Source organism: Scylla paramamosain, chromosome 9 (assembly GCF_035594125.1).
Source record: "Scylla paramamosain isolate STU-SP2022 chromosome 9, ASM3559412v1, whole genome shotgun sequence".
In the NCBI taxonomy this organism is placed as follows: domain Eukaryota; kingdom Metazoa; phylum Arthropoda; class Malacostraca; order Decapoda; family Portunidae; genus Scylla; species Scylla paramamosain.
The window spans coordinates 16,307,501-16,335,000 of record NC_087159.1 but is presented as its reverse complement, the minus strand read 5'-3'; the positions used below and the strand labels follow the sequence as shown (position 1 = coordinate 16,335,000).

Sequence of the window (27,500 nt, the reverse complement as noted above, 5' to 3'; positions counted from 1 at the left end):
TCTGTATGTATGTATGTATGTATGTATGTATGTATGTATGTATGTATAAATCATAATACATAATACGAGTAGACGGTGGACAGAGATACGTAGAGATAATAATAATAGTAATAATAATAATAATAATAATAATAATAATAATAATAATAATAATAATAATAATAATAATAATAATAATAATAATAATAATAACAGCAATGAAAGACACCTTCAGTAATGGAGAAATAATAAAGGCATATATGAGGAACTTAATCTACCTATCAGCGGCACCATCACAAAAAGCAACACCAAACGAACCTTAAGAATAATAATAATAACAACAAGAATTATCACGTTTACAGATGAGAAGAAGAAAAAAAAAACCTGGAAAAGAGAAAGTAATACGAATTGAAATCTTAAAATTATTAATAAATAGATGAAACTGGCAGAACAAGATGCAATAATAATAATGATAACAGGAAGATGAGGAACAGTGTAGTTGCAAGAGAAGCATTTTGAGGATATAATTATTATGTGTATATATTTTGGCAGAGAGAGAGAGAGAGAGAGAGAGAGAGAGAGAGAGAGAGAGAGAGAGAGAGAGAGAGAGAGAGAGAGAGAGAGAGAGAGAGAGAGAGAGAGAGAGAGAGAGAGAGAGAGAGAGAGAATTAAGTTTGCAGGGTATCTATCTATTGAAGCATCACAAGACATCCACAGCCACGTATCATAATGAAGATGAAGAACAAGAACAAGAAGAAGAAGAAAATCAAGAGACAGAAGCAGTACTAGTAGTAGTCATAGTATTAACAGTAGTAGTAGTAGTAGTAGTAGTAGTAGTAGTAGTAGTAGTAGTAGTAGCAGTAGTAAATATATCTATAACAACTAAATTTTTTTCGGTCAGTCATAAATGTCACTCAGCGCTTCTTCGTCTCTGTACATGTCAGTCACCACCAAAACTCGGGCCAAGGAAATCCAGTACGCGAGTCAAACCAACACCCAACACACCTTTGAAGGCGCAGTGCTCGCAAAACTGGGCGGGAGACTTAAGAGAATCCAAAAAATTCCGACTCTATTCGACGTTAGAAATGAAAAACTAAAAGTGGAGGAGGAATCGTGCGCCTGACAAGGAGGTGCGCGAGGTAAGAGTTATTGTACTGTACTGCTTTTCCGCGGAGTGAAGTTGAGTTGAATATGTACGTAAATAGCTGAAGAAAAAACAGAGAGGGAGAGATGTTCATGTTTATAACTGATGCTTTCTTCATAAATAAGCAATGATAATGAAAGAACACTTAAGAAAAATGTAGACGCTTTAAACCAAACAATTTGCGTAAACTTTTCCCTCGAAGAAAAAAACAAAAAAACAAAGACGAACAGTAAGAATTCATGATAAACCACAAAACACAAATAAAAAAAAAAAAGAAGAGCGCGCAATACCATCACGATAGGGTAACATAACGATGGTAGGAGAAAATTTACCGGATCAGAGGAGAGAAAGAAGAGCGGACATTGTACAAGAAGAGAATCAAAAGGAGAAAGTGAAGAGAGAAACCGAAGAAGAGAGGAGGAGGCGCGTCATAAACAGGAAGGCTGAAGGGCTTGAATGCTCGAAATATAAACACAGTAATGAAATATAATGAGAGAGAGAGAGAGAGAGAGAGAGAGAGAGAGAGAGAGAGAGAGAGAGAGAGAGAGAGAGAGAGAGAGAGAGAGAGAGAGAGAGAGAGAGAGAGCAACAAATCAACATCCTTTGCAGTCGGATATAAAACACACTTTCCTCCCTTAAAAAAAAAGTAAATAAATAAAAAAAAGTAATGGACCGGCGAGCTATGATCACGACAGCTACAGTAAAAAAAAAGATAAATAAAAAAATAAATAAAAAGGGGAAAAAAACTGTATACTACGTAATTGGAAATCCTTGTTGACCTTCCTTTTGCAATTCGAAGTCCAGAAAATCCTCATCTAGTCTTCTTGTGTGTGTGAGAGAGAGAGAGAGAGAGAGAGAGAGAGAGAGAGAGAGAGAGAGAGAGAGAGAGAGAGAGAGAGAGAGAGAGAGAGAGAGAGAGATGCCCTACCTAACAATATCTCTCGCGTTTCAGCTTCGGGCAAGAAAATAAACACAAACGGCGCTAACTAAACTAAGTAATAACAATAAGAGAGAAAACAATAACAATAATAATAATTATAATGAAGGTCTGTGTCTGCGTTATCAGTGAGGGTGGAGGGGCGTGGAGTGGTGTGTGTGTGGGGGTGGGGGGAAGCCAAACCAGCATGCAAAACAGCGGCAGTCAATTGGGATCAACTAAGAGGAAAAGAAGAGAGAGAACAATAAGAGATTGTCTGCCAGAGGAGTAAAGATCGGCCAGACTGTTGATGTTTTGTCTTAGGAGTAATAGTGGCGACATGCGGCGAGCGGCGAGTCCTGTGAGTGCCTACAAGCGAGGGAAGGTACTCACCAATCAGCTCTGTTACATTGTAGCCGCTGGTGTCGGCTGCGGCGCGGGAGGGGGGAGGGAAGAGGAAGGCACATTGTGGAGGTTTGACAGACACAACGGGGGATAGTAGTACATGATGAGATTTATAGCAGTACTATTCAGAGATGGACACCTCACCGCCCTCACCGTGCTTGTTCTGGTGTGGTGGTGGTGGTGGAGGTGGTGGTGGTGGTGTTGGTAGTGGGGTGTGTGTGTGTGTGTGTGTGTGTGTGTGTGTGTGTGTGTGTGTGTGTGTGTGTGTGTGTGTGTGTGTGTGTGTGTGTGTGTGTGTGTGTGTGTGTGTGTGTATGTAATTGTCAGGGGTTAGGTATTCCTGGTAAGGTGTTTGTAAGTTTAACTGTGTGTGTGTGTGTGTGTGTGTGTGTGTGTGTGTGTGTGTGTGTGTGTGTAAGCGCGCGCGCGTGCCTGAGGTGCTCCCTGAGGGATGCGTGGCACCTGGCTGACGTGCTGCAGACTGCCTGGCTACCTGAGGGCGTGACACACTGAGGAGAGACGCTTGCAGAAAAAAAAAAAGAAGAAAAAAGACAAACATTCATAAAAGATTAAAAAAGAAAAAAATAACTCCATTTATTATTTACAAGACTTTTTTCTACGTGTGTCCTTCACCAGGTCAGACTGAGAAACACTGCCACCGGGTTCCCTGCGTGGCGTGGAGGGCGGCTGGCGGTGCGGGGCGGGTCGAGGCGAGGGGGCCGGGAACATACGAGGGATTTCACCTTGCTACACTGACAGACAGCCCGCCACCTCACTACCGCTCGCCCACCACTAACTAACGCCTTCACGCCTTCCGTCTCCGCAAATCCCTGAGCCTTCCACACCTCCACACCTCCACACCGGCATCCACGCCTACACACCTCCAGTCCTGCCCTATCCATCTTTCTATCCACCACACCTCCACAGCTCTACGCCTGTCCCATCCATCCAGCCAGACACCACACTACCACGACGTCCACGTCTTGACACCCCTGACACCATACCCCGCCAACACCTACACGCCTGCTCTATCCACCCCTCCATCCACCACACCCCTCACGACGTCTGACTTTCCGCAGCGGGAGCAAATTCGAGGAAGCAAGTAAGGTACCAAATACATTCCAGGTACGAGGCGTTAGGTAAGAGTCGCGCCTCGCCCCCTCCCTCCATTACAGGTATTAAAGAGCTTAGTGTTTGCAAGACAGAGGAACGACAACCACAAGCACCAGGAGACTCAACAACTAAGCGCATCCAATCCACTCGCCTGCCTCTCCCATCACACTACAGCTTGTATTTTGAAACGCTTTGCTCTCTCATTACAGCTATTTTCAAAGCCTGGTTCTCAAGAATGTTTCTCCTGTTGATAAAGTAGAAATCTTTTTAATCTGTCACTAGAATCATGAAAAACAGCCGTAAAGAACCCGTGTAACTTCAACTAGAGGCTATAAAGTAGCGGCGGTGTGGCGCAAGAGGGTTTCAGAATACGGTCCTAAAATAGATAGAGAAGACGATTGCAGTTAAATATAGAAAAGAAGGCGGGCAAAATAGGCGCCATTAGAACGCCGGGAATACCTCGTGGAATTAGAGGAGGCAAAAATAGGTACAAGAGAGAGAGAGAGAGAGAGAGAGAGAGAGAGAGAGAGAGAGAGAGAGAGAGAGAGAGAGAGAGAGAGAGAGAGAGAGAGAGAGAGAGAGAGAGAGAGAGAGAGAGAGAGAGAGAGAGAGAGAGAGAGAGAGAGAGAGAGAGAGAGAGAGGAAACTACCACTACATAAGGGAATGTTTAAAAATGCATCGCCCGGTAAAACAATACCACTTGAAAGCTCTCTCTCTCTCTCTCTCTCTCTCTCTCTCTCTCTCTCTCTCTCTCTCTCTCTCTCTCTCTCTCTCTCTACAGACACTACTGTATCACCTCTCCCTCTTCCTCTTCGCCCCGTTTAAAGCCTCTGCCTCCCTTGAGAAAGACAAAAATAAGGGCAGAAATACTCCTCTAGAATCCTGAGTCGATGTTCAGCGAAAGACACTTGAAGATAAATAATTGAGTGAGCGAGGAGCAGGAGGGCGAGGACGAGGGACGAGAGAGAGAGAGAGAGAGAGAGAGAGAGAGAGAGAGAGAGAGAGAGAGAGAGAGAGAGAGAGAGAGAGAGATTGGGAAGGAGGATGAGAAGTTAGTCTTTCCAGTGTTTCTTGGTCTTCTTCTTCTTCTTCCTCCTCCTCCTCCTCCTTCTCCTCCTCCGCGTCTTCCTAGTCTCATTTTCCCTCCCACCCATCTTATAATTCACTTTTTCTCTCTTTTCTTGCTCATACTTAGGGGAAATTATGGAGATAAAAAGTGTGGGGAGAAAAGCCTTGAGGAGGAGGGGGAGGAGGAGGAGGAGGAGGAGGAGGAGGAAAAAGGGAGAAAAAATGTCATAGGAGGGAGATGAAAAGGTAGGTAGAATGTTATGGAAGGGAGAGGAGTAAGGGAGGAGGAGGAGGAGGAGGAGGAGGAGGAGGAGGAGGAGGAGGAGGAGGAGGAGGAGGAGGAGGAGGAGGAGGAGGAGGAGGAGGAGGCGTAATGTGAGGTGGAGGGATAAGGGATGGTTTGCAGAACATGAGTTAGGCGGTGAGTGAGTGAGAGGGGAGGTGGGAGAGTGAGGGAGAGGGGAGGTGGGAGAGTGAGGGAGAGGAAGTGAGGGGGAGTTGTACTATTGATCGTGGCGGGTCAGTGTGTCAGTAGTCCACCTTCTCCTCCACCACCACCACCACTATCACCACCACCACTACCACCACCATCACCATCACCACCACCTCCACCTCCACCATCACGCCAAACCTTTGCATTTTCAGTGTTATCTTCACTACCTACACACCTTCTCCACTTCTCCACTTCTCCCTCCTCCTCCTCCTCCTCCTCCTCCTCCTGCTGTTGCTGCTCTTCTTCTTCTTCTTCTTCTTCTCCATATACACACCGCTACCTCCTCTTCCAACGCTACCACCATCACCACCACTTCTTCCACCTCCACTATCACTATCTCCTCATTCCCTTCTTTTTCTCCTCCTCCTCCTCCTCCTCCTACTCCAATTGTCTCCTTGTCTTCGTTTCAATTCTCGTCCTCTCCCTTCTCGTCTTCGTCCACTTTCTTCTTCTTCGTGACGTTTCATTTTCCTCCTCTCCTCTTTCCCTCCTCCACCTCTCCTCTACCAGCCATTTCCTTCGCTCTCTCCACCTCCTCGTCTTTCCTTCCCTGCTGTTTTTCCTCCTCATCCTTATCCCCCTTGGAATAAATTGGTCGATTTGTTTGGATGAACTTCCGAATTCAAATCAGGACAAAAAGGACGAAAAAAATAATCATACTTGTGCTGCGTAACTCTCTCGTGTGTCTGGTGCACACAACATAAATACAGTTCTGCCCACGTCACTACAGAAATATATATAAAAAAGTAAAGAGAACTAGGTAAAATAACGTAGATAAATATAAAATGTATTCGAAGACAGTAACAAGCCATGAGTCACATTACAATTAAAGGAAGTACAATGAAAAAGTAATTAAATTATAACGTTGATTAACAGAAAATATACATAACATGAACCACCTTACGAGAAAAAAAGTATAATGAAAAGCTACATAAACAATAACATATTAACCAAAATATTTTAAGACTGACAAACCACGAATCACTATTCTACTATAAAAAGGGTACGATGTAAATCCAAATAACGTAAATTAACGAAAAAAATATTATCATAAACTTGCCAAACAAACTACACAAATAACCTTACTACAAAAATCATATATTAAAAAAATAACTAAAATACAACATACCAACATAATTCAAAGATTACACAACAGACCACAAGTCACTTCACTACTCAAGACTGACGAGGAGGGGCGGCAGCCAAGGGAGTGATGGTGCTATCAGTACGGCACGGCACTCACACAGCCAACTCAGGTACAGAAGAAACACGCACGACCTTGGCCTGCATGTACTACCCTCCATCTGTAACGATGGGCTGCGCATCGTTAAATGTCCTGACAGTTAGCGACCATCCATCAGGTTCACGGTGCAGTTTCCTCAAGTGGCTGTGTTACAAGGTCAGTGAATTCCATGTATATAAATGGAATACAAATCAATATATTTCTTCATAGTTTTGGATAATCCTTCTGACTGCTCTTTGGGGATCGGCACCTTCAGGGGGTCTTTTTTGTCAGTTCTTTTGTTGCCCTCGACCAGATCCCTTCTTATGTGAAAAAAAATAAAATAAAAGTAAATAAATAAAAATAAATAAATAAATAAAAAATACATTGACTCGTGAAATGCTTTACATTAACTGTTCCACAAAGACCAAGAAGAACTGGGATGTGACAGGATGAGGTAGTTGCATGATACTGATCTTTTGTCCCATTTTGTACACGATTCAAGTGCAAAACGTAAATAGAAGCCGACTAATCTTCCATATTCATTTCCACTGTTTATAAAGTTTTCCTTCAGTCTTACAATTCTCACTACCATAGTAGTCTCTTGTTTTCATTTACGGTACAGTAAAAAGATAAAGACAGAAAAAGAGAGAAATTAGTATTTCCTTTCTCTTCTAGGCCTCTAAGCGAGAGAAGTATGGAAGGGATTAGTCCAAACATGAATCTATAACATGTCTCGGCCATTATGGGAAGAGGATCAAACCCTCTGCTCTGCCAGACGTTTCCTTACAAAGCTCGTCGCCTTGCAAATGATCAACAAACAAAGGGACATAAGAATAAGAAAAAGAAAATAAGAAAAATAACTAAATCCACCAGCCAATACTGCAGCACCACTCCTTCACATCCACGCCGAGTCTACACCTGCACTACGCACACATCTCATTAGTCACACAGCAAACACTCGCATCCTCCCAGGGCAAAGTAAAGTAACTCAAGATCTTCACCTCATTTCTCACTCCTATGAAGTCCATGTTAGTCTTTCAGTACTACATGCTATCGCTTCTTTTTCGCTCAGATTCGGCACGACAGACTTATTGCAGCTTCTCTTATTTTCTTATGAGACGGATGCGTGGATGGGGAGGAAGCTTCTACTTGCAATATCCTTTCTCTCATACTAGGAAGTTGATTTAGGATGGTGAAGTCAAACAGTCTAGCAAGAGTGTGAGGACTTGTTCCTTTATGTCATTTTTTTAACCTTCTTCGCCGTCATCTTTTTCTTTTTCTTTGTCGTCGTCTTCGCTCTCGTTTTTGTCGTCGTTATCGTCTTCTTCGTCGTCATCTCCTTTTAGTCATCGTATTCTTTTTCTCCTTCATCGTCGTTTTTTTTTCATCGTCGTCGTTGTCGTTTTCTTCTTCGTCTTCGTCGTCACTGGCCTCGTCGTGCAGTCCTCGTTTTCAGTAAGAACTCGCTATCCTTGCCTCTTTTAGCCACTCATTTGAAGTACTCTTGCCAGTCACTTCTCCGGCATCATTACCAGTCTGGTGTGTGTGTGTGTGTGTGTGTGTGTGTGTGTGTGTGTGTGTGTGTGTGTGTGTGTGTGTGTGTGTGTGTGTTAGGAATGTCGTTATAAGGGCTGTCGTCCGTCGTGATCACCTGACATTTACAAAGTTTCCTCCTCGGCCAGTAGTTCTCTTCATTCTCTCTCCATCCTCTCCTTCCTTCGCCTTTTCGCTTCATCTTCTTTTTTTCTCTTTTTTCTTCGTCAGGCCTTGAGAAATCCAGAGTCCTTGGTAGCTCCGTCTCTTTCTCCCCGCGTCAACAGCCCTCCGTCAGCGCCATACTGCCTCCTGTTGGCGTCCTGACAAACATTTCTAGCATACCATAACACGCCTCCACCACCTCCTCCTCCTCCTCCTCCTCCTTCTCCCTTTCCCCTTCCTCCATTAATTTCCACCCCCGCGTTTCTCCCTCTCCCTTTCCTTCTCTAACTTCCACCATCACGTTTCTCCTTCTATTCTTGTTGTATCTTCCACCTTCGTTTTTCTCTTTTCCTTATCCTTAATCCTTTTCATCCTTATCTGTCTTACACTCGCTCTTTCTTCCTGTTCTTATCCTTCATTCTCATTCATTCTCGTCTTTACACCCACACGTTTTTCTCTTCTTCTACCTACCTCTGCTTTCTTCCTGCCTTCCCCTCTTCCTCTTTCTTCCATCCCCACAATTCTCCTCGCTCTTGTCCTCTTTCCATCTTCGCACTCCTCCTCCTCCTCCTCCTCCTCGTAGCTCTTGTCTTCCTTCTCTCCTCGCACTCTTCCTCCTCCTCCTTCTCCTTCTCCTTCCAACCTCTACATCTCCTACTATCTGTCCACCTCCGCGTCCGTCCTCTCTCCACTCAAGCGTGCTACCTCCTCCTTCTCCTCCTCCTCCTCCTTCTCTATCTTCCGGCCCTTACCTCCGCCTACCATAGTCGCAGGAGACATGGGAGGATTCAGCTACCTTTCACTCTTTATTTTCTAATTTCATAGTGCCAGAAAGCATAAAGATTCCCGTCCCTAAATCACCGTTAAATCAAAAAAAAAGTTGTTGATGTTGGTAAGACTGAACGTTTCTCGCAATGTAGGTTTATGGTTCACGTATGAGGACGATGTACCTTAGTTTGTTCTTAGTACTGATGAATCTCCAAGGGGCATGAATACAAACTTTCCCCGTATTCTGAAACGCCTCTGGCTCTCAACAAAAACATTTTCAAAGGCCACAAAGATGATTAATGGAGTTTTTATGAGTGTCTTCTCTGATGAAGACGCAGAATCACTGTTAAATCATCACTACGATCATGAAGACATCCTTAAAAACCTGATACTTTACACTTCACACTAAAACTCTTAAACGTTGTAGAAGTAAAACGTCGAGGTGTTTAAGAATACGGGCCAAGGAGCTGCTGTGACCGTATAATTAGTCAGCAGTCGTGTAACATACCACACTCACTCCCACTTGCCTCTTCTTTCAGTTCTCAGTCCTGTGATCTGATATTCTGTTATCGCCAGGTTTTATAAGAGAACTAACCGCAGATAAGACTTGATATTGAAGTTAGACGTAGAACATAGAGGGAGTGAGAGCAGTACTTGTGACGGCACCTATCAATTCACCTTTACGAGATGCCATTTAATATAACGCAGCTAGCTCAAAATTACACCCCATTCCCTGAACATATGGGCCCGTCCCTTATAAGGCAAGACACTCGTATACCGCACTGAAGGCTCCACTGTAGTATCATTTCCAAGACTCTCATATCAATTTACATACATTTCCATGTCTCGGTTCCTTCCTCCCTCAACGCAAGGGAAGCTGCAAGAAGCCAGTAGGCCTACACGTAGCGGCCCCTATATATAACATGCCTACCTATATCCACCTATCAATACCCATCTATCTATCATCCCTACCCGTAAATTTATGTAATCCTTCAAAAGCTCCCTACTGACATGGCACTAACAACCCGATTACTGAGTCTATTCAGTAAGTCACCCACCACTCTAACTACTCTATTTGAGACCAATATCTTTACAACTTCAGCTTTTTCCTTCCGGTTGCAATACCCTCGCCCTTTGCACTACCTTCCTCCCCACACATCCTCACCACCGCACCTCTATAAAACCCACTCACCTCACCATCGCACCTCTATACAACCCTCACAAAACCACCGCATCTCCAATCAACACCCGCGCCTATTTGCATCCTCACGACCACATCTCCGTCCTCTACCGCAGTCTCCCTCACCCGAAGAAGAACTCCAGAAGACCACCAGAGGACCCAGAAGACACCTACCACCTCACCAAGCCTCGCCTCTCCCACCACCGCCTCCCGCCACTCACCAATACTGCTCCCGCTTCACCAATTGGCGCTTAATCAATTTGTGGTGGCCTTTCACTTTATCATTACCATCTAGGGGACGCTCTCTCTCTCTCTCTCTCTCTCTCTCTCTCTCTCTCTCTCTCTCTCTCTCTCTCTCTCTCTCTCTCTCTCTCTCTCTCTCTCTCCTAGTAAGAATAGCACTGGATTGTCCTTCCTCCTCTTCCTCCCCTCTCATTCTTCTGATCCCCCTTCTTTCTTCAACTCCTCCTCTTCGTCCTCCCCCTCTTCTTCTTCTTCTTCTTCTTCTTCTTCTTCTTCTTCTTCTTCTTCTTCTTCTTCTTCTTCTTCTTCTTCTTCTTCTTCTTCTTCTTCTTCTTCTCCTCCTCCTCCTCCTCCTCCTCCTCCTCCTCCTCCTCCTCCTCCTCCTCCTCCTCCTCCTCCTCTTGTTAATCCGCTCGTGCTCGGTGTCCTCTCTCTCTCTCTCTCTCTCTCTCTCTCTCTCTCTCTCTCTCTCTCTCTCTCTCTCTCTCTCTCTCTCTCTCTCTCTCTCTCTCTCTTCCCAGAAGGCTGGCGTGTCCAATAATCTCTCGTTTCTCTCACAACTTAATTTTGGGAGTGCAGGAAAATTACATATTAATTCACTCACGCGTGTTACCAATTTATTTTTTCTCCATAAGTGATGAAGTTTGTCTCTCACCTTACTGTCGCTCCTCCTCCTCCTCCTCCTCCTCCTCCTCCTCCTCCTCCTCCTTCTGATGTGATAATTACTCAGCCTCAGTCGTGGGATTTCCAAGCTATTTTCTGATTACCTGTCAACTATGATTTCTCCTCCTCCTCCTCCTCCTCTTCCTCGTTCTCATCTCCTCTTTTTATCCTGACCTCCTCCTCCTCCTCCTCCTCCTCCTCCTCCTCCGTTTCCTCCTCCTCCTTTTCATAATTTATCTACGCTTTCTACCTTCACTTCTCTCTCTCTCTCTCTCTCTCTCTCTCTCTCTCTCTCTCTCTCTCTCTCTCTCTCTCTCTCTCTCTCTCTCACTATTCCGTTCTTATTCCTCCACGCTCACCAAAGCCATCTCATCATAATCACAATCATTTCCTCCTCCTCCTCCTCCTCCTCCTCCTCCCCCTTCCCCTCCTCCTCACCCTCCTCCTTTCCTCTTATGCGGTTAGAATGTTTCATTAATAATTCAAACAACTATAATACAATTCGCTGGTTAAGAGGAAGGAGTCTGGCTTTTTCCCTTCTTTCCTTCTCCTCCTTCTCCTCCTCTTAGTTCTCTGGTTTTCCAATTTACCTTCTTTTCTCCCTTCCCTCCCTTCCTCCCCTCCAGCCTCTTCTCTCCTCACCACCTCGACAAAACACAATAAAAGTCTAGAATTAAACAACAGCCTTTACTTCCAACATCATTATCTTCAGTGTCTCCTTGAATAGTCATCCCGTAAAGAAAACGAAAGCAAGGAGAGAGTTTTAAGGCTCGTTTCGGCGCACTCTCTCTCTCTCTCTCTCTCTCTCTCTCTCTCTCTCTCTCTCTCTCTCTCTCTCTCTCTCTCTCTCTCTCTCTCTCTTATTCAGTTCCAAATTGTTCTACTTTCCTTCGTCTTTATCGTAAAGTTCGCCACCTCATTCTGCATTCTCTCTCTCTCTCTCTCTCTCTCTCTCTCTCTCTCTCTCTCTCTCTCTCTCTCTCTCTCTCTCTCTCTCTCTCTCTCCGTGTGTGTGTGTGTGTGTGTGTGTGTGTGTGTGTGTGTGTGTGTGTGTGTGTGTGTGTGTGTGTGTGTGTGTGTGTGTGTCCAAATCTCCTCATTATTACTTTTACATCATAAACTGCAATTCTTGTCCCAGCTATATTCTCTCTCTCTCTCTCTCTCTCTCTCTCTCTCTCTCTCTCTCTCTCTCTCTCTCTCTCTCTCTCTCTCTCTTGGAAATACCCTGCGCTCCTTTTTCCTTAAGCCTTAATCTTCTTTTCGTATCTTGAAAATTAACTCCCATATCCTTCCACTAAAGTCGTGGCTATTCTCTCTCTCTCTCTCTCTCTCTCTCTCTCTCTCTCTCTCTCTCTCTCTCTCTCTCTCTCTCTCTCTCTCTCTCTCTCTCTCTCTCTCTCTCTCTCTCCAGACTACAAAACTTCACGATTCTTTCCTCTCTCTCTCTTTCTTCTCTTCTGTTCCCGGGGGAGAGATGATGGGAGCGAGTTGCTGCCACTCTCCCTAGATGGCGTGGCAGTCTCCTATAACTAACGCCAAAGTATTATTCCCTCTGTTTCCCCAAGTGGCTACTCGACTCCCCCGTCCCCCGTCACCTAATTAGTCCCCTGCTTCCTCAGCCTATTCCGTAACCCGATTAAATGCGGCCTAACTTCCTCCTCCTATCGAGTGTGTAACCCTTGCCGACCTCCACCCTCCACCCTCCTTCCTTCACCAACCACCCACTAGCTTCTGACCCGTCACTAAGTTGGTGTTGAAGGTTTGAAGGTTCACTGTTCCTTAGCGTAACTTACCCTATTCTAACCTAATTTAACCAGACCTGACCTGACCTGATGACTTAATATAAACTATACTAACCCACCAGCCTCTCTGACCCTTCACTGACTGGGTGTTGAGGATTTGAAGGTTCACTGCTGCTTGATCTTACTTAACTAACCTAACCTAACCCACCAACCTCTCTGACCCCTCACTGAGTACGTCTTGAAGATTTGAAGGTTCACTGCTGCTTGATCTTACCTAACCTAACCTGGTTTAACCTAACCTAACCTAACGGAACCTAAGCTAACCTCATGTAACCTAACCTGATCTGACCTAACCTAACTTCCTCCCATCGAGTGTGTAACCCTTGCCTCCCTGACCACCTTGCTGAGTTGCTACTGAAGGTTCACTGTTGTCTGACTTAAAGGAAGCTAACTTAGCCTAACCTAATTTCCTCTTATCGAGTATCCAACCGTTGCCACCATCAGCCTCTCTGACCCCTCACTGAGTTGCCTGAACAAATTGAATCTAACCTAACGAAGCCTAACGTAACTTAACCTAATCTAACCTAACCTTGTCTAACCTAACCTAGTCTAACCTAGCCTATTCTAGTGTCTTTAACGTAACCTAACTTAACCTAACTTATTCTTCTGGTATACTGACAGTAATTAACTAGATAGGTACGCTTCGCCAATTCTGTCTTAACTGTTGGCGATTCAATTTTTTTTTCCTATTTCGAGCGAGCACCGATCACAGGCGTCGCAAGCAGGTAAGGAGCCAATAAGGTCCAAGAGGAGAAAGTGGGAGGAGTTTATTCGCCAAGTTAACGCGAAGAGACAAGAGACAGACGAGCGTGGCAGTTCCGCATGTCTGTCACGACGCGACGAGTGAGCGTGATTGGCTGCCTGTCCTCCCCCCCAAGCCCACCCAACCCCCACCCCACCTGACCTGCCGCAGCGTGCCTCGACAGCCTGACCTTAGCAGAACCTCAGGGACACGGCGAAGCAGTGACGCAGGGACCCAGGGACATGGGGACGCAGGGACGCAGGAACTCAGGGACACAGACAAACACCAAACTGAAGGCCGACTTGTGAAAGTTTTCTTATTTCGTGTGAGTTCCTGGTCGCCTCTCCGTCAGCACTCCTCCTCCTCCTACTCTTCTTCTTCTTCTTCTTTTTCCTCCTCCTCCTCTTCCTCCTCCTCCTCCTCCTCCTCCTCCTCCTCCTCCTCCTAGAGTCTTCCTGACAGCTGACACCTGCACACTAACAGCCTGGCAGGTGATGAGATGGCTACACTCTTACCTGCAGGTGCGCTAGAGGGGGTAGGGAGGCTGGCACGCGGCAATGACAGGTGTGTGGGGTGTGGGTGGTGGCGAGGGCGTTGGGGGCGTGGCGTGGGGGGAAGGGGGCAAGGTGTCGCAGCCGTGGTAACTACCTGTGCATTAGTGGGAGGTGGATGGAGCGACGACAGACACAGAGACACAGTTTGCGGTGCCACACTTTGTCACATGAATGGGAACCAGCGGCGCACAGAGAGAGGTGTGGTGTGGACACTACCAAGTGGAGGGAGCAACAAGTGACGCTGCCTAAGACGCTAGGTAGGTGTGGGAGAGAGACAGGTGTGGCAGACATGGATGGCAAAGTATCAAGCAACAACAGGTGTGACCTAATCAAGGTGTCGTTAGGTGGCGCAAGCAAGACTCAGGTGTTAAGGGAGAGACTGAGATGGTGTAGAACATGGTCGTGTATTCAGAAAAGCTTTGCTCTCACCACGACTATTTTCAAAGGCCACGGAGATGATTACACGGGTTCTCAAGAGTGTTTGTCCTGTTAATAATGCAGAAATCTTGTTCATCTGTTACTAGGACTATAAAAACATCATCAAAAACCCGTGTAACTTCAACCAGGGCCTTTTGAAAATAGTAGAGATGCGGTGCGGAAGTGTTTCAGAATACGGGCCATGTAATGTGTTTGCGTGTGTGTGAAGACGTGTGTGTGTGTGTGTGTGTGTGTGTGTGTGTGTGTGTGTGTGTGTGTGTGTGTGTGTGTGTGTGTGTGTGTGTGTGTGTGTGTGTGTGTGTGTGTGTGTGTGTGTGTGTGTGTGTGTGTGTGTGTGTGTGTGTGTGTGTGTGTGTGTGTGTGTGTGTAGTGTCACCAGTAAGGGGCAAGTGTAATATTTAGGTAAGAGTGTAACAGTTTGGACAGGGCGAGAGTAACGCGTGGATAACAAAGTGAAAGTTTTAAAAATCTGAAGGTAAACAAGATATGCAACATGGTAAGGTGAGGCCAAAACAAAAGTCACACGTGAAAAAGGTAGCACACAGGGGTAACAAAGGGAGAGAGGAGCCAGCCAACAGGGGGAGCACAGCGGAACACAGGGAGCATCACGCACTGCAACAATAACACAAGTGACGGAGGCGGCGGCGGATGATGCAGGGCGGCGGCGGCGGTGGCAGGAAGAGGAGGAGGAGGAAAGGTGAGCTAGGAGAGGATGAGGCAAGTTTGACATGTGACAAGACAGGTGTGTGTGTGTGTGTGTGTGTGTGTGTGTGTGTGTGTGTGTGTGTGTGTGTGTGTGTGTGTGTGTGTGTGTGTGTGTGTGTGTGTGTGTGTGTGTGTGTGTGTGACCGTTAAAAAGAGAGAGATAAAAAAAACATATTGCAGTATGTGTAAGCAATCAGTAGTGAGGCTGAAGATGTGTAACAGAGAGAGAGAGAGAGAGAGAGAGAGAGAGAGAGAGAGAGAGAGAGAGAGAGAGAGAGAGAGAGAGAGAGAGAGAGAGAGAGAGAGAGAGAGAGGTATTGCACAGGTGAGACGGGTGAAGGACAGTGAGGGGGCAGAGGGAGCAAGGGGAGCAACAGCAGCAACAACAGCAGGTGAGGTGAGGCAAGGTGAGGCGCTGGGCTAGACTAGGTGAGTTGCTACAGAGGAGGCTGTATATATGAGGCAGGAAATAATAGACTGAGAAATATGCGGCGGGTCACAAGGCTCTGGTGATGGTAGATAGATACGTAGCAGGCACTGAGACAAGACAGTACAAGACAGGACAGGACAGGACAAGACAGGATACTAGACTGTGGGAGAGTGAGAGAGAGAGGAAGAGGGAAGAGGACAGGTATAATAGATAAGAAGCATCAGGTATACACTACTATTACTATAAGGTGTGAGGGTGAAACTGCCAGAAAGCAGGTGAGATAAGCAGTGCGAAAGGTGCCGTCTCACTCTGAGGAGCAAAAGGAATAAAAAAAAATAAATAAATAAATAAGATGAAAAAAAGTAAGAAAATAGAACTGAAAGGAAAGAACACAAGGCAACGCAACGCAACACAACGGAAGGAAGCGAGAGGCGACCTTACTCACCTATATTGGGGTGCTGAAGCTTTCTGCAGATTCTTGCTTCCCTCTCGAGTTTCTGGAAATCTGGAAGGAAAGAGAGGACATTACATTACACGGCAAGACATTTATTGGGGGTGGAGAGAGAGAGAGAGAGAGAGAGAGAGAGAGAGAGAGAGAGAGAGAGAGAGAGAGAGAGAGAGAGAGAGAGAGAGAGAGAGAGAGAGAGAGAGAGAGAGAGAGAGCTTTCATCCCCCGCCACACACACACACACACACACACACACACACACACACACACACACACACACACAGTGGTGATAACAAGGACACGTAAAAATTCGTTTGCCGCGCCACCTCCAGGCCGCGACGTGACAAGGGACGGGCGGGCGGGCGGGTTGGCAAGTGGTGTGCTGGTGGGCAGCGCGAAGCCAACAGAGCATCAAGGCAATGACATCCTTCCCTCCCTCAATCCCTTCCTGCCTCCCCGCCTCCCTCTCCTGCTCTCCCAAGATGAACTCCGGACCTGTAATGAGTTGGAGTCCCGCCAGGCGTCCTCTCCCTCGGCCCTGCTAACATCATCTGGCGTGGACTGTCAATAGAGAACCAACTGACTGGGTGGCTGGCTGGCTGGCTGGCTGGTTTACTCCCTCCCACTGCCTCCCCGCCACGATATATTTGCTGCCAAGGCCCCGAGAGAGGGTGAGGGGGTCCAGGAGAGGAGGATGAGGAGGCCGCGGCATCATGAGGCATTGAGAGGTGAAGGAGGAGTAATGAGGCGCTGAAGGAATACCTGATGACGAGGGAAATTATGACGCTAAGGAGGTGGGCGTGCTGGTGGGTGGCTCGGTGTGTGCAAGATCCCCCCTCCTCCCTTCCCTCCTGCCTTGTATTGACGCTCTTTTCTGGGTCTTGCTCGTCGGGTGGGAGGGAAAAGTGGAGGATAAGAGTCACATGGAGAGGCCGGGAGATATTCCAGGCCGAGCCACGGGAAGAGAATCGAGGTAAATAGCATATGCTCTTCTCTCCATCTCCATCACCACCACCCAACGCTCCCTCCCTCCCTCTATTCCTCCCTCGAACCCCGATCTCTCTCTCTCTCCCACCTAATATTTATGATATAGCTACACGAACACCGTCAGGATGTGGGAGCGACAGCTGCCGTACCACTGGTCCCGTCCCGCCCCGCCCCGCCCTCGTGACAGCCCCGCCTGCCGTCACAGTGTCAAGCAGCGCAGATATTACTAATGTTCCCACAGCCGCCCCAGCACACGCCGTTACGCCTCTGCCAAGCCTCGCTGACCTTGACACACGTGGCACTTGAGCCCCCGCGCCTCTCTCTCTCCGATGACCTCCCCGATGAGATCCTACCCCGCCGCGTCAGGAGCCCAAGTGATGTAGCTCTTGGTTATCGGAGAGACCCAGCGCGTCACGACGGCCACCCGAGCCTGACGATGCACCCAAGGGACAAAAAGGAGGTCGTGTCTGGCTATATATTACCAGAGCCGAGTCAAGATACTCCCACACCCGCAGCTGCTGAGGAGAGCGAGGTAAAAAAAAAAAAAAAAAGGAAAGAGAAAGAAAAAAAGATAGGAAAAAAACTGGTGGAGTAGGAGGCGCGTGACCCAAGCCAATGTGTCTATTCTCGGTAGTGATTTATAGCCGGGAACCAAGAGGCAGTGAGCCGCGGAGTGCACGTCCAGACCCGCGACTCGTACTCGTCCAGCGGGAAGGGAACAACCCCAGCCCGCACCTCAAGTGCTCGCTAAGTCTTTCCAAGCACCTACTTCCTGGCCCACACTTACCCGGACGCGCCCCGCCACAACACCACAACACACGCACGCCATTCCCACCATCCCTACACCAGCGCCTGCAGTCTCCATCTGTACGAGAATATTCCCTATACAACCTCACTATCTACACCACAGCACCTCCCCTGAAGGAGAAGAAAGTAAACCACATAATTCCTGCCTCGCATCACCACGCAAGGAGTCATGACGCTTCCTTCACTTACAGGAGGACTCAACTTGACCTCAGTAGTCATCCGCCTTGCCTTGCTCTTCCTCATTCCAGCGCAGAGAGGAGTAAAGGAGAGACTGTCGAGTGTCGAGGGGAGCCGTGCAGCGTTCCCGGAACTAAGTGGTGTGTCGAATCCCGCGAGCCTGGAGTTGCTGGTGGTAGTGGTGGTGGAGCTGGTGGTGGTGGTGGTGGAGCTGTGGCAGTGATGTGGCCCATTGCTATTAGTTCCGCTTATTTGCTCATTGCCTCTTTAAGCTCGCACATGGGAAGCCTCCGCTCTCCTTTATGATCGCGGCTGCCTGCATGGACTGCTCTACAGGCACGGGTACTGACAGCAGCGCTACAGACGAGGACACGACGGGCGGTGCGGTGTCTCTTTTCTCGTCGCAGAGCTGGCAGGTGAAGGTACAGTGCGGGAGAGAGGGAGACGGAGAGACTAATCAATACCTGAGTAATTTCATCGTGCATCAGCTGAGTGACTTTCTACAACTTTCACGGCCTATTGATTGCTCGCATTCTTCACTTCTAATACATAAACAGGGCCCTCCTTCTCCTCCTCCTCCTCCTCCTCCTCCTTCTCCTCCAGCCCTCCACATAACCCACCTCACGCCCTGTACAAGCAGACACGCCCACCGCCAAACTACCCTAACTGAATCATAATCACACCACCACACTCTTACAAAACTACCTATAAAACCGAAACAAGCCTAAAATCGATCGTTCTCTTAAGCCAGTAACAATAAGGAGAGAAAATGCTAATCACCCACTCCATCTGCTTCCCTCCCTTCAGCTGAAACACCACCACTTGACAATCCCCTCCACCACCACCACCACCACCATCACCACCACCACCACCACGACCCGAAACACGCGTCTTAAAGGTACCTTCCTCAGAGCTACGAAGGATGGTGGGAATAAGGCAGAATAGTTCTCTCTCTCTCTCTCTCTCTCTCTCTCTCTCTCTCTCTCTCTCTCTCTCTCTCTCTCTCTCTCTCACACACACACACACACACACACACACACACGAGGAGCCCTAACGAGAGACGAACACTAGTTAAGTAAAGGCATCACAACTACCCACAGCATCCCTCCCCTCTCCCTCCTCTCACCGCAACACGACTCTCCGCTCCCGTCCGCCGCCTCTCCCGCCGCAGCAGTAACGCACTCACATCCACCACCTTCACGAATCTCTCTCTCTCTCTCTCTCTCTCTCTCTCTCTCTCTCTCTAGAATAAGGTACCAAGAACTGAGACTGTCCATACTGAGTCCTCCTCCTCCTCCTCCTCCTTCTTCTCCTTCTCCTCTTCCTCTTCCTGCCGGCGAAGGGGATGATGTAGCCTCCCTCTCCCGGAAATGCGACAATGAGGTTGATGATGATAATCCAACGCACGCACACACACACACACACACACACACAAACACAAAGAGAGAGAGAGAGAGAGAGAGAGAGAGAGAGAGAGAGAGAGAGAGAGAGAGAGAGAGAGAGAGAGAGAGAGAGAGAGAGAGAGAAACTCACATGCGACCATTCACTTAGGCTGTGAAAACGATGGTCGGAGAAATTTTTTCCTGAATAACCGAGACACACACACACACACACACACACACACACACACACACACACACACAGGGGAGGGGAGTATGACAAGGGAGACGCACAAGATAAGACGACGGCACCCAGACTGGCGCCATACATAGGACGTGACAGAGAGAGAGAGAGAGAGAGAGAGAGAGAGAGAGAGAGAGAGAGAGAGAGAGAGAGAGAGAGAGAGAGAGAGAGAGAGCGTGGCAGCAGACAACCTTGTTTCGGTAGTGTTAAGGGAGGACGTATCCTGACGCTCGTGGACGAGAGAGAGAGAGAGAGAGAGAGAGAGAGAGAGAGAGAGAGAGAGAGAGAGAGAGAGAGAGAGAGAGAGAGAGAGAGAGAGAGAGAGAGAGAGAGAGAGAGAGAGAGAGAGAGAGAGAGAGAGAGAGAGAGAGAGAGAGGGGGGTAGGAGAGGGGCAAGGGGAAAGGACGAGGGTGGAGTGAGAGTGCGGGAGGGCAGCTGCGGTCCAGGGAGAGAGAGAGAGAGAGAGAGAGAGAGAGAGAGAGAGAGAGAGAGAGAGAGAGAGAGAGAGAGAGAGAGAGAGAGAGAGAGAGAGAGAGAGAGAGAGAGAGAGAGAGAGAGATAGAGCGTCCTTCCTCCCGGTTCCCAGCGTACAGTCAGGTCAAATAAAGGTCAGGGAGGAAGGACTGCCATGGAACAGGGAAGCGGCTGGTGGAGGGCGCTTGAAGGATCACCCGGCGCAGCGCTGTTTATACCACGACGGGGCTGCCGGGTGGTGGGAGTGGAAAGGGGCACTACTATAGGGAGCAAAGGAACTGAAGGAGGGCGGTAGAGGAAGGAGCTGCAGAAGGAGACTAGACTAGAGGCTGTAGAGGCAGGGATATGAAAAAAAGCACTGCTGTAGAGAGACAAGATAGAGAGGCTGTAGAGGAAGGAGCTGTAAAGAGGCTGTAGTGGGTCTATAGAGGGAAGAGCTGCAGAAAGGAACGAAGTTGTAGAGAGGCTGTAGGAACCGTAGAGTGGCTGAAGAGAGAGGATGTAGATGAAGAAGTGTTACAAAGGATGTGAAAATGATATAGAAAGGCTGTACAGGAAGGAGCTGTAGAGAGGCTGTAGAGGGAAGAGCTGTAGTTTGGCTGTAGAGGAAAGAACTGTAGAGACTGTAGAGAGACTGTAGAAGTTGTAGACGCATTGGAATAGGAGAGGTGCTAGAAGAGCCATTTAGGCGTGGTTCAGTCTTCCTAGTGTCTTTTTTGCAGCTGTAGAGGAATGCCTGTTCTTGAATATTGTAGGAGTCCTATAACGCAGAGATAGTCAAGCTGGGTGCGTGGTGTACCCCAGGGTGCATGAAGTTTTTCAAAGGGTAGCGGAATATACTGGAGTAAGTGAATGGGTACATGACGTGACCAGTGTGTAGAGAAGTGCACAGTACGAAAAAAAAAAAAGATGTTTTAGAAAGGAAACTGCGTGTCATGTAAGAAATTAATTTAGATTAAGATTAATTTATGTATCATTACACTCAGACGCAACACTCGCCTCACGGGTTTGGGTTCCTCCTATATAAAAATTAATTAAGACTGAGTAGCTATTTCTTATGTTTAAAATAGGGACCTAATACTTTAATCTATATATTTTCAGTCTTAAAAAGAGAGAAAAATGTGAAATATTCATGTACTATTTTTTTGTCATCAATCGTCCTAGGCGCGAGGGTACATGAATTACTCAAAAGCTCCCGTAAGGCTGCATGAATTTAAAAAAGCCTGAGACCCAATGCTGTAGAGAATATTTCCTTTTTCTCGCCTTTTTTTCCCGTACAATAGGATGGACTGTATATTTCTTATAGAGCTAAAGGATAAGAGATGTCTTTTATAGTCTGAAATGGAAGGGCTGTAGGATAAAGGATAAAGAGAAGAAGGGACTTAGAGGACTGAAAGGGTATGGTGTGACGGTAAAAAGGGAGGAAGGAACTAAGGGTTGAAGGACAAAAAGAAAAGGGGAGGAGGAAAGGCCTTGAAGGATGCTGCTGAGTAAAGGAAATAGGAAGAAGGGACTTGACATGGCAAAAAAAAAAAAAAGAAAAGAAAAAAAAAATAAATAAAAATAAAAGAGGGATGTGCATGTGGAGACTAAAGGGAGAAATGGTCTTGAAGGGAGCAACTGGGTAAAGGGAGGAAGGGGAGTCATAGGGCAGGGATGAAAGGGTGTTCTAAGGGGGCTGTACGGTAAATGGAGAAAGGGAGGGAGGAATGAAGTGAAGGAGATGAAGGGAGAGAAATGAAGAGAAGGGATGAAGAGAAAGGGAATGAAGCGAGGGGAATGAAGTAAATGGAATGAAGCAAAATTAAATCAAGGAAAAGGGATGAAGAAAAAAAGGAATGAAGGGAAAAGAACGAAGAGAATGGGAAGAAGTGAATGAAATAAAGTAGAGCGAATGAAGTGAAGGGAATGAAGGGAATGGGAAAAAGTATAAAAAGACAAGGAGAAAGGAAAATAACTAAAGAGGATGATGTAAAGGGAATGAAGGGAGAGGAATAAAAGGGAAGGGAAAAGGATGAAGACAAAGGGAAGAAGTAAATGCAGTAGAGACGAATGAAGGGAAGGGAAGGGAAAGAAGTAAAGGCGAAGGTTGTTGGCACCGAGGAGTCTCTTCAAGAAGTGACATTTGGAGAAAATAGTAACGCTGATGGAGATTCACAGCCCTATTATCTTCTAATCTCCTCCTGTTTCCTCCACAACACCACAAATTTCCTACGCCTTCTTCCTCCATCTCCTCCTCCTCCTCTAATTCCCTCCTCCAGCTTCTTTCATCTCTTCTTTCTTCTTCCTCCTTTCATCTTCTTCCTTGTACGTGTCCTTGTTCTATTTTCTTTTTTTTTTTGTCTTATTTCGTTCCCATTTTCTTCTTTTTTTCTTCTTCTTCCTCCTCCTCTTCCTGTTTCACATCATTCCTCTTCCATTTCCATTTCGTCTTGTGTCCGCTCCGCATTTCCCCACAGACTTCCTTTTAACATATTCATTCATTCATTTATTCTCTCTCTCTCTCTCTCTCTCTCTCTCTCTCTCTCTCTCTCTCTCTCTCTCTCTCTCTCTCTCTCTCTCTCTCTCACGCACGCACTCAGAGGAAGCTTAATACACTGATGGTGTGTGTGTGTGTGTGTGTGTGTGTGTGTGTGTGTGTGTGTGTGTGTGTGTGTGTGTGTGAGAGAGAGAGAGAGAGAGAGAGAGAGAGAGAGAGAGAGAGAGAGAGAGAGAGAGAGAGAGAGAGAGAGAGAGAGAGAGAGAGAGAGAGAGAGAGAGAGAGAGAGAGAGAGAGAGAGAGAGAGAGAGAGAGAGAGATTCGTAGTCATCAAATGCAAACTGCGGAACTGAGACAAACAAACACACAGACGGTAGAATAATCAAACTGACAAACAGACATACATACATACAAACATACAGGGAGACAGACAGACAGACAGACAGACAGAGCCAGCTAAACAAACACAATAAAGACACACATACAGACAGACAGGTAGATAGGCAGGTAAAAACACATCCCTTCACCACCAGATGAATTACAAATACAGTGAATAATGTCATGGTTCATAATTAATAGTAGCTAACCTTAACCTGCTACGCGCATCGGGGAAAAAATAACAACAGTAGGAATATGTAATAAAGGTAAATGTAGTAGTAGTAGTAGTAGTAGTTGGTTAGCTAGTTAGTTAGTTAGTTAATTAATCAGTTGGTTAGTAAGTCAGTCTGTCAGTCTGTCAGTCACGCAATCAGTCTTTGTTTCATAATATACAATAAGGTGTAGCAGCAGCAGCAGTAGTAGTAGTAGTAGTAGTAGTAGTAGTAGTAGTAGTAGTAGTAGTAGTAGTAGTAGTAGTAGTAGTAGCAGTAGTAGTAGTAGTAATAGTAGTAGTAGTAGTAGTAGTAGTAGCAGTAGTAAAAAAAGTACAAGAAGTATTTCGTTCAGAATAGATATAATACTTATTAAGTTAACAACTTCAGAAACAATTTCATCAAAAAGTAGATTCCACACTTTAGTGAAATTGAGGATAAATGTACGGAAAAATTGATTGGTTGAACAAAAATGCTGCTGAAAAGCACGCCCATTGAAACGTAAATTATGACGTGTTCGGCGAGCAGGAATAAATTGAGGTGGTAATGCTCTGTGAAGAGGATATTCATTACTATTGACCATTTTGAAAAACATGGTCATCGCTCCAACCATTCTACGATGATGAAGCTACATGTTGAGATTTGACAGTAAAAACTTTGTTAAGTTAAAAGAATGATTAAAAGGTTTTAAATGAGATGGAGCAGCTGACATCCAAACTGGACAATAGTAGTAAAAGAAGGGTAAAATGAAGGAATAAGAACTATTTAAAGCAATCAATTAAAAATGGCTCTACATTTCTTCAACAAACCAATCTTTCAGGAAATTACAGAATAGGTTATGCTAATGTAATTTTCAAAAGTCAGTCTGGAGACCAACATTACACCAAGAAGTTTTAAGGAATTACAGAAGTTAATTTAATTACTTGATTTTGATTATGATATCCGGATGTAAGGGATTGGGAGTCACTGAACGATTAAAGATAATGTTATTGGTCTTGGCAGGATTTAATTTCATACCCAAAGCTGACACTAAGAGAAGATCAGCTCAAGATCAGAATTCAGCGGAGTGGCTGCAAGAGACCTACTTGAATGATCAGGTATACGACAGTATGATGGGAAGAAATCCCATGCTACATATCACTAGTATAAAGAATAAAACAAAAAAACAGGGACCCCAAGAACACTGCCTTTGGGAACTTCAGACATGACACAAAAGAAACTACTAAAATAACCATCAATACCAACACGATCAGATAAAAAGTCTGATGAAACATTAAGAAATGAACCATTAATACCTACAGACATAAGTTTAAAAAATAATGTTTTATGATCAAATACATCAAATGCAAAAGAGATTTTTTTTTATTTTTTATGTAGGAAGGACACTGGCCAAGGGCAACAAAAATCCAATAAAAAAAATGCCCACTGAAATACCAGTCCCATAAAAGGGTCAAAGCAGTAGTCAAAAATGGATGAATAAGTGTCTTGAAACCTCCCTCTTGAAGGAATTCAAGTCATAGGAAGGTGGAAATACAGAAGCAGGCAGGGAGTTCCAGAGTTTCCAGAGAAAGGGATGATTGATGATTGAGAATAATGGTTAACTCTTGCGTTAGAGAGGTGGACAGAATAGGGGTGAGAGGAAGAAGAAAGTTTTGTGCAACGAGGCCGCAGGAGGAGGGGAGGCATGTAGTTAGCAAGATCAGAAGAACAGTTAGCATGAAAATAGCGGTAGAAAACAGCTAGAGATGCAACATTGCGGCAGTGAGAGAGAGGCTGAAGACAGTCAGTTAGAGGAGAGGAGTTGATGAGACGAAAAGCTTTTGATTCCACCCTGTCTAGAAGAGCAGTATGAGTGGAACCCCCCAAGACATGTGAAGTATACTCCATACATGGACAGATAAGGCCCTTGTACAGAGTTAGCAGCTGGGGGGTGGTAAGAAAAACTGGCGGAGACATCTCAGAACACCCAGCTTCATAGAAGCTGTTTTAGCTAGAGATGAGATGTGAAGTTTCCAGTTCAGATTATAAGTAAAGGACAGACCGAGGATGTTCAGTGTAGAAGAGGGGGACAGTTGAGCATCATTGAAGAACAGGGGGTAGTTGTCTGGAAGGATGTGTCGAGTTGATAGATGGAGGAATTGAGTTTTTAAGGCATTGAACAATACCAAGTTTGATCTGCCCCAATCAGAAATTTTAGAAAGGTCAGAAGTCAAGCGTTCTGTGGCTTCCCTGCGTGAAATGTTTACCTCCTGAAGGGTTGGACGTCTATGAAAAGACGTGGAAAAGTGCAGGGTGGTATCATCAGCGTAGGAGTGGATAGGACAAGAAGTCTGGTTTAGAAGATCATTAATGAATAATAAGAAGAGAGTGGGTGACAGGACAGAACCCTGAGGAACACCACTGTTAATAGATTTAGGAGAAGAACAGTGACCGTCTACCACAGCAGCAATAGAACGGTCAGAAAGGAAACTTGAGATGAAGTTACAGAGAGAAGGATAGAAGCCATAGGAGGGTAGTTTGGAAATCAAAGCTTTGTGCCAGACTATATCAAAAGCTTTTGATATGTCCAAGGCAACAGCAAAAGTTTCACCAAAATCTCTAAAAGAGGATGACCAAGACTCAGTAAGAAAAGCCAGAAGATCACCAGTAGAGCAGCCTTGACGGAACCCGTACTGGCGATCAGATAGAAGGTTGTGAAGTGATAGATGTTAAAGAGTCTTCCTGTTGAGGATAGATTCAAAAACTTTAGATAGGCAGGAAATTAAAGCAATAGGACGGTAGTCTGAGGGATTAGAACGGTCACCCTTTTTAGGAACAGGTTGAATGTAGGCAAACTTCCAGCAAGAAGGAAAGGTAGATGTTGACAGACAGAGCTGAAAGAGTTTGACTAGGCAAGGTGCAAGCATGGAGGCACAGTTTCGGAGAACAATAGGAGGGACCCCATCAGGTCCATAAGCCTTCCGAGGGTTTAGGCCAGCGAGTGCATGGAAAACATCATTGCGAAGAATTTTAATAGGTGGCATGAAGTAGTCAGAGGGTGGAAGAGAGGGAGGAACAAGCCCAGAATCGTCCAAGGAAGAAGGAAAGGTAGATATTGACAGACAGAGCTGAAAGAGTTTGACTAGGCAAGGTGCAAGCACGGAGGCACAGTTTCTGGGAACAATAGGAGGGACCCCATCAGGTCCACAAGCCTTCCGAGGGTTTAGGCCAGCGAGGGCATGGGAAACATCATTGCGAAGAATTTTAATAGGTGGCATGAAGTAGTCAGAGGGTGGAGGAGAGGGAGGAACAAGCCCAAAATCGTCCAAGGTAGAGTTTTTAGCAAAGGTTTGAGCGAAGAGTTCAGCTTTAGAAATAGATGTGATAGCAGTGGTGCCATCTGGTTGAAATAGAGGAGGGAAAGAAGAAGAAGCAAAGTTATTGGAGATATTTTTAGCTAGATGCCAGAAGTCACAAGGGGAGTTAGATCTTGAAAGGTTTTGACACTTTCTGTTAATGAAGGAGTTTTTGGCTAGTTGGAGAACAGACTTTGCATGGTTCCGGGTAGAAATATAAAGTGCATGAGATTCTGGTGATGGAAGGCTCAAGTACCTTTCGTGGGCCACCTCTCTATCATGTATAGCACGAGAACAAGCTGTGTTAAACCAAGGTTTAGAAGGTTTAGGACGAGAAAAAGAGTGAGGAATGTACGCCTCCATGCCAGACACTATCACCTCTGTTAGGCGCTCAGCACACAAAGACAGGTCTCTGACACGGAAGCAGTAGTCATTCCAAGGAAAATCAGCAAAATATCTCCTCAGGTCCGCCCAACTAGCAGAGGCAAAACGCCAGAGGCACCTTCGCTTAGGGGGATCTTGAGGAGGGATTGGAGCGATAGGACAAGATACAGACATGAGATTGTGATCGGAGGAGCCCAACGGAGAAGAAAGGGTGACAGCATAAGCAGAAGGATTAGAGGTCAGGAAAAGGTAAAAAATGTTGGGCGTATCTCCAAGACGGTCAGGAATACGAGTAGGGTGTTGCACTGATTGCTCTAGGTTGTGGAGGATAGCAAAGTTGTAGGCTAGTTTACCAGGATGGTCAGTGAAGGGAGAGGAAAGCCAAAGCTGGTGGTGAACATTGAAATCTACAAGAATGGAAATCTCTGCAAAAGGGAAGAGGGTCAGAATGTGCTCCACTTTGGAAGTTAAGTAGTCAAAGAATTTCTTATGGTCAGAGGAGTTAGGTGAGAGGTATACAGCAAAGATAAATTTAGTTTGAGAGTGACTCTGTAGTCGTAGCCAGATGGTGGAAAACTCGGAAGATTCAAGAGCGTGGGCACGAGAGCAGGTTAAGTCATTGCGCACA

The 27,500-nt window shown here is 46.0% G+C and overlaps 1 protein-coding gene across 1 annotated transcript in view; it reads right to left on the bottom strand.

The window, feature by feature from the left end:
- Positions 1–27,500, bottom strand: part of LOC135103684 (calcium/calmodulin-dependent protein kinase type II alpha chain-like) — a 166,001-nt gene that overhangs the window by 117,514 nt on the left and 20,987 nt on the right. Inside the window, exons 2-3 of the mRNA XM_064010255.1 lie at positions 16,013–16,072; positions 2,433–2,468 (exon numbers count right to left, since the gene is read on the bottom strand). The gene's annotated coding sequence lies outside the window, so the exon portion shown is untranslated. The remainder of the gene's footprint in view (positions 1–2,432; positions 2,469–16,012; positions 16,073–27,500) is intronic.